Source organism: Lithobates pipiens, unplaced genomic scaffold (genome assembly GCF_037356315.1).
Source record: "Lithobates pipiens isolate NorthernLeopardFrog02 unplaced genomic scaffold, aLitPip1_a1.2 Scaffold_28, whole genome shotgun sequence".
Taxonomy (NCBI): Eukaryota; Metazoa; Chordata; class Amphibia; order Anura; family Ranidae; genus Lithobates; species Lithobates pipiens.
The window spans coordinates 214,844,708-214,857,119 of NW_027507789.1; positions in this window are offsets into that span (position 1 = coordinate 214,844,708).

Sequence of the window (12,412 nt, forward strand, 5' to 3'; positions counted from 1 at the left end):
TTTGAAAGGCTTTGCTGCATTTATATTAAACACCATGACTGGCCACATTCGCCAGCACTCCCCCCCCACCCAATGAGCCTCTGTTGCTGCCAGTTGCCGTATACATTGGAACTTTGGTTAACGAGTAACGTGGTTAACAAGTCTTTTGAAATACAAGCAACTTTAAAAAAAAAAATCCTGACTCGGTTTGCAAGTGTTGTCTCGCAAAATGAGCAGAATTCAAGGTAATGGGGTGTGCAGTACCGTATTTGGCCAGAGGTGCGGGGGCGCCGGTGACACTCGGAGCAGTTCAGAGCCATTTGGAAATACTCTGAATCACTCAGAAATACTCCCGAGTGTTTGCATTTTTATAGCACTGATCGCTGTATAAATGTCAGTGGTCCCAAAAAGGTGTCAAAAGTGTCAAATCTGTCTGTCGCAATATTACTAAAAATTGCTGATCACCGCCATTAGTAGTAAACCAAATTTAAAAAAATAAAAATGCCATAAATCTTTCCCATAGTTTGTAATCGCTATAAATTTTGCGCAAACCAATCAATATATGCTTATTGCGATTTTTACCAAAAATATGTAGAAGAATATAGACTGGCCTAAACTGATGAAGAAATTTTGTTTTGGGGATATTTATTATAGCAAAAAGTAAAAAATATATATATATATTTTTTTAAATTGTCGCTCTTTTTGTTTATAGCGCAAAAAACTAAAAACAAATAGCACCAAAAGAAAGCTCTATTTGTGGGGGGAAAAAAAGGACACAATTTTTGTTTGGGTACAGCATTGCATGACCGTGCAATTACAAGTTAAAGCGATGCAGTGCCGAATTGTGCTCTGGTCAGGAAGGGGGGTAAAACCTTCTGGGCCTGAAAGCGGAAGCAAACCCATCGATTTAACAGTTTCAAAAAACAGTTACGTTTTTCGGGCACGTGCCGGGAATGTAACCGTCACCTTGGTTGTGCTCTCAACCACACTGTCAAACCATCCAATGTCTGGTGTTATAACTGATCACAGACAGGTGAAGTGTCATGGCAGTTGAAGATCAAAAGGAGGCCAAGATGGCAGCCCCCTTGGCTGAAAACGATAGGAGGGTTTACTTCCACTTTAAGTGGTTAAGCAGTTACAGAAAAAATGTCTTCCATTTTTACGCTAAAGTTTTAACTGATTATATAGAAGCTGACCATTATATGCATCTCTGTCTATATTTAATGGTTTGTCTCAACCCTCTACCTACAAATTTCACTGGACAGCTTGATCTGTTAATTGAAAACGACCAGATTTACTGGCAGGATCAGTGGAAATAAAACTTACAGGAGGGATTGATAAAAACAAAGCCTGCTGTATTAATGCAGACTGCTTCATGTATGTTCATGTACATGTGCTTCAGCTTGTTCAGTTATGTTTTAGCAAAAAAAACAAACAAACAAAACAAAACTGGAAGCTGATCAGTTTCTATGCGGAGCTGCAACAAATTTTGCACTCTCCAGTTTTAGTAAATCAACCCCATGGTGTCCAGGGGCGTTTGATTGCATGTTTACATTAGAACCAGCATCTATCCATGTACAGCAGCATGCAGCCTGTGATCCATTTGCGCAGGTGGCTGTACGCAACACCTTATGGATCCAGGGCACCAAAATACAGACATTTTTTTTATTTCGCTCATATTTCCACTTTAATATTTTATGTGACTTTCACATTTTACATGCTTGCTATTTTATCATTAACACCCAACAAATGGAGATTTAAGCCCAACACTGCTAATTTGTGTACGCTGGCAGCTGACCCTGCAATGTGTCATCATTTGCTATCTCCTTCAAACAGTGGGAGTGGGATAATCCAATCCATGACCAAAGCTTGCGGCCTTAACCTCCTGAAATATCTCCAAAATTCGCCCCTTCCTGACCGCAGAGCTTCTAATTTACTCCCTGATTATCTCACACCTCAACTACTGCAACTTCCTCCTCATTGGCTTACATTTACATAGACTATCCCCTCCTCAGTTCATCACCGTGGCTGCTGCCAGGCTCATCCACCTTACCAACCGCACAGTGTCTGCTACTCCTCTCCGCCAACCCCTCCATTGGCTTCTGCTCACCCAACGAATTAAATTCAAAATACTAACAACTTACCTCAACAATATATATTATTGCGGGTTCATCCCTCCATTGGCTTCTACTCACCCAACGAATTAAATTCAAAATACTAACAACTTACCCAAAGACCATCCCAACGATATATATTATTGTACCCCACTTAAATTGTTCGCTCTTGGACTCCGCCCAGACTCATTGTGTGCAAGATGCAAGGTAGCTAATGGGGACCTGATACATCTCCTTTGGCGGTGCCCAAGGTTGCACCGCTTTTGGACTGGCATAGCAAACACCATCAACAATACTTTTCAAGTAACCGTCTCTCTTAACCCTAAACCGTGCTTAATGGGTATACTGGATGAGGTTATAACAGACAATTATGTCAGGGAGGCGGAGTCCAGAGCTCTGTTCTAAGCTTGAAAGCTGATCAAGCAACATTGGGTCTCTCAAACCTCTTCAACTTTAGAGATGTGGTTAGCCAATATGGGATTAACTTTGAGAAAGGAGCGCTTGTCGCTTGATATATCAGCATATAGGCAGCCCGACCCAGTTCAATAAGATCTGGGGATGTTGGCTAGCTACCCCTGGCTTGGTTCCATTAGACCTAATTCTTGATAGGCTATTGACTTAACACGGGAACCAGTGGCGTTGCTATGGAGGTGCGGGGGGTTCGGCCAACACCGGGTGACACCCAGCAGAGGGGTGACGCCGGGGCAGCCACTAAACGCTATAGCTTGCAGCAGAGAGGTGCGAGCAGGGCATTCAGCCGTGCGGGGGAGGGGGTTAGGCTGCCTCTAACACTCCCCAGCTGTCACTAAGGCCAGGATCTCCAATATCTCCCATGGCAGCTGGATCAGATGGGTGGAGCTGCCTCCTCCACTCCTCCCACAGACCCCTTCATGCCAATCCCACAGCTTAAGGAGATAGACACAAGGACACAGCAGCCCCGCCCACCTGGGTCTTCATCTGCATGCATGAGGTAATCAGAGGTATGCTATCAGTTACTGCACAGCACTCTGTCACACATCCCAACCTGCCCTGTACCACCTCCAACCTGCCCTGTACCACCCAAATCTGCCAATATACTAATCCAATCCCATACCACCCCAACCTGCCACTATACCACTCTATAATACCCTAACCTGTGTCAGCCCCACCTGCCCTGTACCACCCCCAACCTGCTCTGTGCCACCCCAAACTGCCCTGTACCAGCCCAACCTGCCAATATACCAATCCAACATACCCCATACCACCCCAACCTGCAACTATACCATTCTATACTACCATAACCTGTCACTATACCACCCTATACTATCATTTACAGGGGCTGGGTTTGGTGCACCCCCGTGACCGTGCGTTGCCTGCAGGGTGCGGGCAGCCTAGGCAGGAGGGGGGTGACACCATATTTTACCGCACCAGGTGACCCCAACCCCAGTGACACCACTGACTGGAACTTAACTGCTCAATGTGTCCTCACCCTTGGTGGAAGTTTAATTTAAAGTACTGGGAGTAAGAGATATGATGAGAATGTCTTCCTAAACTATATCTAGGGATATATACACTGTGAGATATGACTAATGACATCTCCGATTCAATCTGTTTTCTAAACCTGCTTTGGCTTTGTACAAGAACATTATTCTACCGTGGTTCCCCGAAAGTAAGACCTGGGCTTTTTTTCGGGGAAACACGGTACTTTGTATTATCTGAAGGTATTGTATAAATGTAATACTTCGGAATGCGTATTGTGTATCGCACCTTTAAAAGTTGTTAATAAACTTTGATTCTGATAAAAAAAAAAAAAAAAACACTAAAAACTTACACAGCCATCCACAACTCTGCCCCCAGCTACATCACCAACCTAGTTACATAGTTAGTCTGGGTGAAAAGACACAAGTCCATCCAGTTCAACCAACAAAAGGGGGGTAAAAATGTATACAATCTTATATACAATAACACCCCAGCAAAGCATGAGTCTAGTCTCAGAATGCCAACAAAATTGTTCTCGCTCCTCCCAAGATCTCCTGCTCTCTAGCTCGCTTGCCATCTCCTCCAATGCTCCTCTTCAGGACTTCTTCAGAGCCTCTCCTATCCTATGGAACTCCCCACCTCAATCTGTCCGACTATCTCCTACTTTGTCCAATTTGAGGCGATTGTATGAAAACTCTTCTCATCAGAGAAGCCTATCCAGACTCCCCCTAACTTTTGTACTTTTATCCTCTCCACCAGCTCATCCCCCACAGTTATTATCTTTTGTATCACCCGACCTTACCTTTTTTATATTGTAAGTTCTAACAAGCTGGGCCCTCTGATTCCTCTTGTATTGATAATGTAACGGTACTGTCTGCCCTCATGTTGTAAAACGCCACTATATAAAGTAATAATAGTAACAGAAGCTGCCTGGCTGTCACCTTTTTTTTTTTTTATATCAATATATCTCTTGGTGTAGTGTATTTTGATGGTTTTGGTTACTGTGCAGTGAATATGTCTAGGATAATTAAGGGCTCGTTTACGTTTATGAGCCCCAGTAACTGGCGGTAAATCTCACCCTAATTCTTTTACTACAGTAACAGTCAGCACAGCCGCACTTCAGTGGAACGCGGCGCACATGTCATATGTTGAGGTGCGCTGCATTGAGGAAAAAGAATGAGTGGGCTGCCTTACCTCAACGACCTTAATGCAAAGCAACGCATTGCATTCTAATGATACTTGCTGAACCTTTCACTGTGCAGCATGATTAGTAGCTGCTTTCGCATCACAGCAGTGGTATTTACTGCACTGCATGAGATAATTTACATTTTTTTTTTATTTATTTTTTTTATTTATAATCCTATAGCTGTAGGCTTTATGTACAAAACATTCAGGAATAGAGTATCCCAAACTGGAATAAATAGCATCATGGCTCTTTGCCACCATTTCCCCCCTCCAGCCCTAAAGGTCTAATAAACTGCAGACAGCACATCCAAATAATGTAATAAACTGATTTAATTTATTCATTATGAGGATCAGCAGTTGGGGATAGCGAATCGTTTTGTCCCAGTTTTAAATTATTTGCATCAAACATGTAATGAGCGTGGTATTGGAGTGTGAGATCTTACTGCGAAAGAAATGATTTAGCTCCCAGATACATATAAATTGCCCATTTTACCTCTCTGGGTTCATTTTATAGGTATCTGTATGATACATCGCTGACGATAAAGGTGCGTTGCTGTATCTGAAATGAATTTATGATTTTTTTTTTCATTACACAGATGCGCAAGGGACAAGATCGCTGGTTCTGTAAATCCAAATTTGTCCACCAAGGCACCTGGGACAGTCTTATGTTACCGTGCATGAACTTTATTATTTAATGCTGTAACATTTTTTTCAGGTTTTCTTTCTATTTTTTCTTTTGTTGTTCCTCTCAAGCATTCATCTTTGCTTTGACCATTCCCATTTATCGCACCCTTTTGATTGCTTCCTATTGGGGCTGGGACAAGGGGGTCGGAAGAAGGGACGGCTGCGCCCGGGACACTGTGTTATAATGTGAGGTTCGGAGTCACCACAAGGAGATTTGGAGGGGGGGGGGGGGCTGGTGTTAGGAGGTAAGAATTGTTCTAGGAGGGAGAATTTTGAGGAGGTGTGCTAGTAGTGGTGATGTGGGGGAAGTTTTACTGATAAAATTGAAAATGGGGGGGGGGGGGGGTGTTTGTGTTAGAAAAGATAATTTGTTGGGGGGGGTGGGGTGGTAGGAGGTAAGAATTGTTCTAGGAGGGAGAATTTGGGGATGTGTGCTAGGAGTGGTTATGTGGGGGGAGTTTTTCTGATAAAATCGAAGATGGGGGGGGGGGGGGGTTTGTGTTAGAAAAGATAATATGGTAGGAGGCTGGGGCGTTATTGTTGGGGGGGGGGGTGGTGGTAGGAGGTAAGAATTGTTCTAGGAGGGAGAATTTGGGGAGGTGTGCTAGGAGTGGTGATGTGGGGGAGTTTTTCTGATAAAATTCAAGATGGGGGGGGGAGTTTGTGTTAGAAAAGATAATATGGTAGGGGGCTGGGGCGTTATTGTTGGGGGGGGGGGGGGTGGTAGGAGGTAAGAATTGTTCTAGGAGGAAGAATTTGGGGTGGTGTGCTAGGAGTGTGCTGGGCGGCACAGTGGTGTAGCGGGTGGCACTCTCACCTAGCAGTAAGAAGGTCGCTGGTTCAAATCCCAACCACGACACTACCTGCCTGGAGTTTGCATGTTCTGCCTGTGCCTGTGTGGGTTTCCTCCGGGTACTCCAGTTTCCTCCCACAATCCAAAGACATGCAGGTAGTTTAATTGGCTTCTGTCCAAAATTGGCCCTAGTATATGAATGGGGACCTTGGATCATGGGCTCCTTGAGGGTAGGGACTGATGTGAGTGTGCAATGTACAGGGATAGGGACCATTGTAGACACTCTCAGGTTGAACTGGATGGACTGGCGTCTTTATTCAACCTTACTATGAAACTGAAACAATGACAGGAGTCATGATGTGGGGGGAGTTTTTCTGATACAATAGGAGATGGGGGATTTGGGGCGTTTGTGCTAGAAAAGGTAACATGGTGGGATGGGGGGAGCATGTGTGCTAAGATGATCGTTTTTATTTTTTTTATTTTTGGGGGAAGGGGCATTTGTGCTAAAAGGGGAATTTTGCAGGGATTTGTGGTAGGCTGGGAGATTGGGGAAGGGAATTTGTGCTTGGAGGGGAAATTTTGAGGGGTACAGGATTTGTACTAGGAAGGGGAAATTCCTTTTTTTGGGGGGGGGGGGGTTGTGTTGGGGGCCTATGTGAAATGAGAGGATTTGAGCTAAGCATACATAGTCACAGAGTTACATAGTTAGGTTGAAAAAAATCCATCTAGCTCAACCAAAAAAAAAGCAAAAAACAGACACAATCTCATATACACAATCCTATACCCACAGTTGATCCAGGGGAGGTCGAAAAACCCCAGCAAAGCATAATCCAATTTGTTACAGCAGGGGAAAATATTCCTTTCTGATCCCCCGAGAGGCACCATTAAACATGCAGATTAGCTGTAAAAATTTTTTGGGGGGAGGGGATTTTTTGTCATGTTGGCATGTTCCACCTGGGCTCTAGCTGACCTTGTTCTGCTGAAGCTTCCTGTGGCCTTGTATACCTGGGCTTTTAAGCTGGCTGAGGCCAAAGCAACCCTCTGTGACATCCTAATCGTATCATTTACTTAAGCGAAGACAATCATTTAGATTTGTGCTCATATTCTTTTGTGTAATGTTATTTTTTATTTTTATTTTTTGAAGGTCATTGTCAGTTTCCTTTGGAAATAAATAATGAAAGCTCTACAAAGGCATGCAAAATGTGTGTAGTACATTCACAAAGTATTTCAGAGGTTGACTTTTAAATGGGGTAAGCTAGGCAAGCTGTATTTATCAAATTCCCAGTGCAGTCATAAAGAGGTAACTGTCATATTCCAGCATTATTATCAACAGTTTGTTTTAGGGGGCGTCAAATCTTATTTAAGAGACCGTTTTTCATGAACCCATGGTGTTTTCTTTCCAGATGCCACCCAGGTACGCTACCAAAGCCTGCCCAGCTGATGTGACTGGACGCAGAATTCCTACGCAAGACGTACACACTCTGCTACCATGTAAGAAAGAGATCTAAAGGACATTCCACAAGGTCAGTTTACAAAAAGATAAATTACACATTTAACCCCTGTATCTCATGCAATATGAAAAATGACAATTTACTACAGGTTTTTGCGGTATTTACCACAAAAGCTAAGAAACGCTAGCTAAATCCTGCATACACTTGTCTAAAAGTCAATTCACAAAAAAAAAGTAAACAAAAAGATTCAATAAATAAGGGGTGGTTTAGTCATGTGGTATTTAACGTATAGTAGCTGGTTGTTAAGGAGCCAGAATCCGGCAGCGTCCTTAACAACCAGTGAATAACTGGTTGTTAAGGAGCCGGTACCCGCAGCATCTGTCAACGGGGATTCCCTGATGAAAGCAGTGTGTAAACAAGAAAAGCTGACATTAAAAGACAAAAAAAAAAAAAAAAAACAGCATGCAGCCCCTCTCCCCCTCAGTCCAGTCCATTGCAGGTCCTACCATATTGATAAGGATAAGGGCCGCTTCCCCACAACTCTGGCCTGGTGACTTTGGGGGTGCGGGGGGTAAACTATCAGGATCTGGAAACCCCTTTAACAAGGGCATCCCTAGATTCTGGCCTCCCCCCCATGTGAATGGGGATGGGGTACACCAAAGAAGACTAGTGTAAATAAAAACAGCAGACCGTTTTTTACAAGTCCTTTATTAAAAAAAAAAAAATATTCAAAAATGTTCCCCCGATGCAGATCCATCCGGATGAACACCACCCGCTGCCAGCATGGAAAAAAAACAACAACAACGCTCCCAATCCTGACTGACATGCCGCTTCCCCCTGCTGCCGCTTAAGTAAACAATGGGGGCAGAGTTAATGATGTCACAAGGGGGCGTGGACACCAAGTGATGTCATTGACTGGGACTGGGCCAATTACATTACAAGGGCAGGGCCACCTGCTGATGTCATTGACTTCGCCCTGTTCAATATCACCTCCATGGTTTACTTAAAGGGTAAGTTCACCTTTACAGAAAAAGCTGTAAGGTGAACTTACACAGGCCCCCCTCCTTGCCGCCCCCCCCCCCCCCAGTTCTGCTGACCTGCAGGGTGGTGATCTCCCGTTCCAAACCCCGGTATAGCCACCTCACAGCTCTTTTTTTTTTTTAAATGTTTAATAAAGGACTTGTCAAAAACTGTCTTCTGTTTTTATTTACATTATTTGGTGAATGAGTAGGGGTACTAGCCCACATTTATTCACAAGTAACAGAATCTGGTGCCCCCTTCTTAAGGGGCTTCCAGATTCCAATAAGTTTCCCCCCCGAACCCCCACAACCGCCGAGCCAGGGTTGTGGGGAAGAGGCCCTTGTCCTCATCAACATGGGGACAAAGTGCTTGGGGGGGGGGAGGGGAGGTTGTTGAGGACATGTGGCCTGGTACGGTTCAAGAGGAGCTCGCCTCCCCTTTTCTGGCCTGCCAGGCTGCATGCTGGAATAAGGGTCTGGTATGTTTTTTGGGGGGTGGCTTTTTTATTTTGGTGTGAGGTTTTCCCCCCACAAACCATATCAGACCTGAAGTGGTATTGCATGCATTTATTTTTTTTTCCTTTGTTTTTTACTTCTTTTTTTTTTTTTGCTGTGGGCTTTTTGTATACATATTCTTCGATCAGACCTGACATACATGAAGTGCGTAGATTAGAACAATGTACTGTGACTTCATTTGCCATATGTAGCATCCAAAAATGACAGGGTCTCACCGATCATAGTGCCTAAAGAACATATTTAGGCGATCTATACTCCGTATACATTGTATATAAGGTTGTTGTTTTCTTATGATGAGGACCAGTCTATTACCAGAATGAGGATTCATTATTGAAGATATTATACTTTGTGGATAGTCCTTCTACATATTACTGTATTGATATACAATTATTTATTCCACGGATGGGACTGCAACCAGACTGCTGTCTCTTCGTCTGATTCAAGACTCGATTTTCCCGTCTTCAGCCCTCCAGTCATTCTTCAGTCATCCTGTGTGAATTTTATATTTCTAGTGAGTAAACCCTTCTTGTTTCTGTCTTTCCCTCTTAAAAACATTCTTTCTATTCTGTTCTTAACTTTGTGAAGTTTGGGTTTTGCTACCTGACACTCCCAGGTTGCTGTGTTAAGGTTTGAGCCTGCAGTGATTTCTCACTTGCAGGCGGGTTACTGAAGTGGAGTAATGAATCAACAGGCATAGGTATCTGTAAAGAATGCTATGGTCAGGGTAAGTAGTAGTACATTAAGAGATACTCTGGAGGCAAAATAAACAGCAAAATCCAGGAGACAGGAGGCCGGGGTTGTAACCAGAATGACAAAAGTTACAGAACTTCATATAAACATGTCAGAGAAGACTTTGTTCCATTCACTGATCCAGATTTACATTTGATTTCCAGTGATACCCTTCAATGTACCTGTGCTGCATATTGTATACTGACCAGTAGATGGCATGTGTTTGTGTGTGCTTGCTTTCTTTTCAAGAATTATCTTACTTAATTTTCTTCCCTACCTTATTTCCCCCCCCCCCCCCCCCCCCTTTTTTTATCTGCATTTCCAACATACTCTTTCTAATTCTCTTCCTCTTATTATTAGTCTTTTTTTTTTTTTCTCTCTCTCTCTCCACTCACTTGTCTTTCTCTCTGTCTCTGTCTGTCTGTCTCTCTCTCTCCCCTCTTTCTATCTGTGTCACCTCTGTGTCACCTCTCTCTCTTTTTAAACTGGCTCTCCTCTGTTCATTTTCTTTGTTTTGCACACTTCTCCCCTCTATCTCCTTTTTCAGCTTCCCCTCTCTTCTCTCTCGCTCTCTCTGCTCTTTCTATCACTGTCATCTCTTTTTACACTCGCTCTCCTCTCTGTCTTTTTTTTCTTTGTTTCACACACTTCCCCTATCCCCCCCTTTTTTTGCCCCCCCACCCCCTTTCTTTCTTTGACACTCTTCATTTTTCCCCCTCTCTTTATTACTCTCCTCTGCATCGCTTTCTCACTCTCCTCTCCCTGTCTTTCTCACTCTGTCTGTCTTTTTCCACTCCACTTTCTCTTTCCTCCCTTTCTCTCTCTCCTTTTCTCTTTTCCCTTTCTCTCCTCCTCCTTTTTTCTCTCTCTATCTCCTCCCTTATTTCTCTCTCTCTCTCTCTCTCTCTCTCTCTCTCTCTCTCTCTCTCTCTCTCTCTCTCCTTCCTTCTCTCCTTCCTTCTCTCACTCTCTCTTTCTCTCTCCTTCCTTCGTGCTCTCGCTCTCTGCTCTTTCCATCTCTTTTATCTCTTTTTTTACACTCACTCTCTTTTTTTTTTTTTTTTTCTGTTTCGCACACTTCTCCTCTCTATCTCCTTATTCAGCTTCCTCTCTCTTTTTCTCTTCGATCTCCTCTTTCTCGCCCCCCTCCCCCCCCTCCGCTCTCTCGCTCGCTCTCTGCTCTTTCTATCACTATCACTGTCATCTCTCTTTTTACACTCACTTTCTTCTGTTTTTTTTTTCTTTGTTTTGCACACTTCCCCCCCCTCTATCTCTTTTTTCATTTCTTTACTACTCTCCTCTGCATCTCTTTCTCACTCTCTCTGTCTTTTTTCACCTTTTTTTTCTTTTGTCTCTTTCCTCCCTTTTTCTCTTTCTCTCTCTCCTATTTTTTTTTCTTTGTTTCTCACACTCCCCCCCCTCCATCTGTTTTTCAGCCTCCCTCTTTCTTTGGCACTCTTAATTTTTTAATGTCTTCCTTACTCTTCTCTGCATCGCGACTTTTCTTACTCTCCTCTTCCTGTCTTTTCTCTCTGTCCCTCTCCCTCTCTCTTGTGCGCTATATCTCTCTTACGCGTTATATCTCTCTCTTGCGCGTGCACTCTCTCTCTCTCTCTTGCGTGCACGCTCCTTCTCTCTCTCTCTCTCTCTCTCTCTCTCTCTCTCTCTCTCTCTAATGTAACTTGGGTAACATAACAATCGAATTGGTTGCCTTTTGATTCCTGCACTTTGCACAGTCTTCACACTATTCTACTGAAGGAGCCCAATAAGTAATTAAAAAAAGTAGAACACAAATTATAAAGCATCTATTTTGTCATATGCTGCTCACATTCAAGTCACTTTTAGAACTCTTCTTAATAACGCCCTCATTAGTCTGCGTCTTTACTTCCCACTAATAGTGATATCATATATTCCAGAACTTGCTCCATGTAGGTGGAAGACATCTCGCTCTAGCATTGGGCTCTTGTCAAATACAATTGCAGCAATTTATGGTGAACACAAACTTCTGGGAAAAGTTGTAAGTAAGGCAGTGGTTCCCAACCTGGGGTCGGGAACCCCCTTGGGGGTCAAATGATGATTTGCCAGGGGTCACTGAATCCTGGACTGTTGTGTGAGAGAGTAGTACATCCTAAAATGTACCAGAGGGGGTTTTAATATTGTACGAGAGGAAGGGACTCAGGGAGCGCTAAATGTCCATGGGTTAGGGGGGCAAATTACTTGTCTTGCCTTGGGTGCTGACAACCCAAACTACGAAAACACAACTTGGGAAATTATATCAAGGGGTCATGGCACTAGAGGGGTTGAGAACTACTGCTGTAAGGAGTTGGCACAAAAAACTGCAGGTGCAGTGGCTGTATAAGTCAGCTGAATGTTTGCCATATACTGTATATGACTTCTTTTTTTTTTACTACATAATGACATGTGGCATTACCTCATATGAGATATATTATCTGTGTAGAGTGGACTGTTCATTGTTAGAAGCCT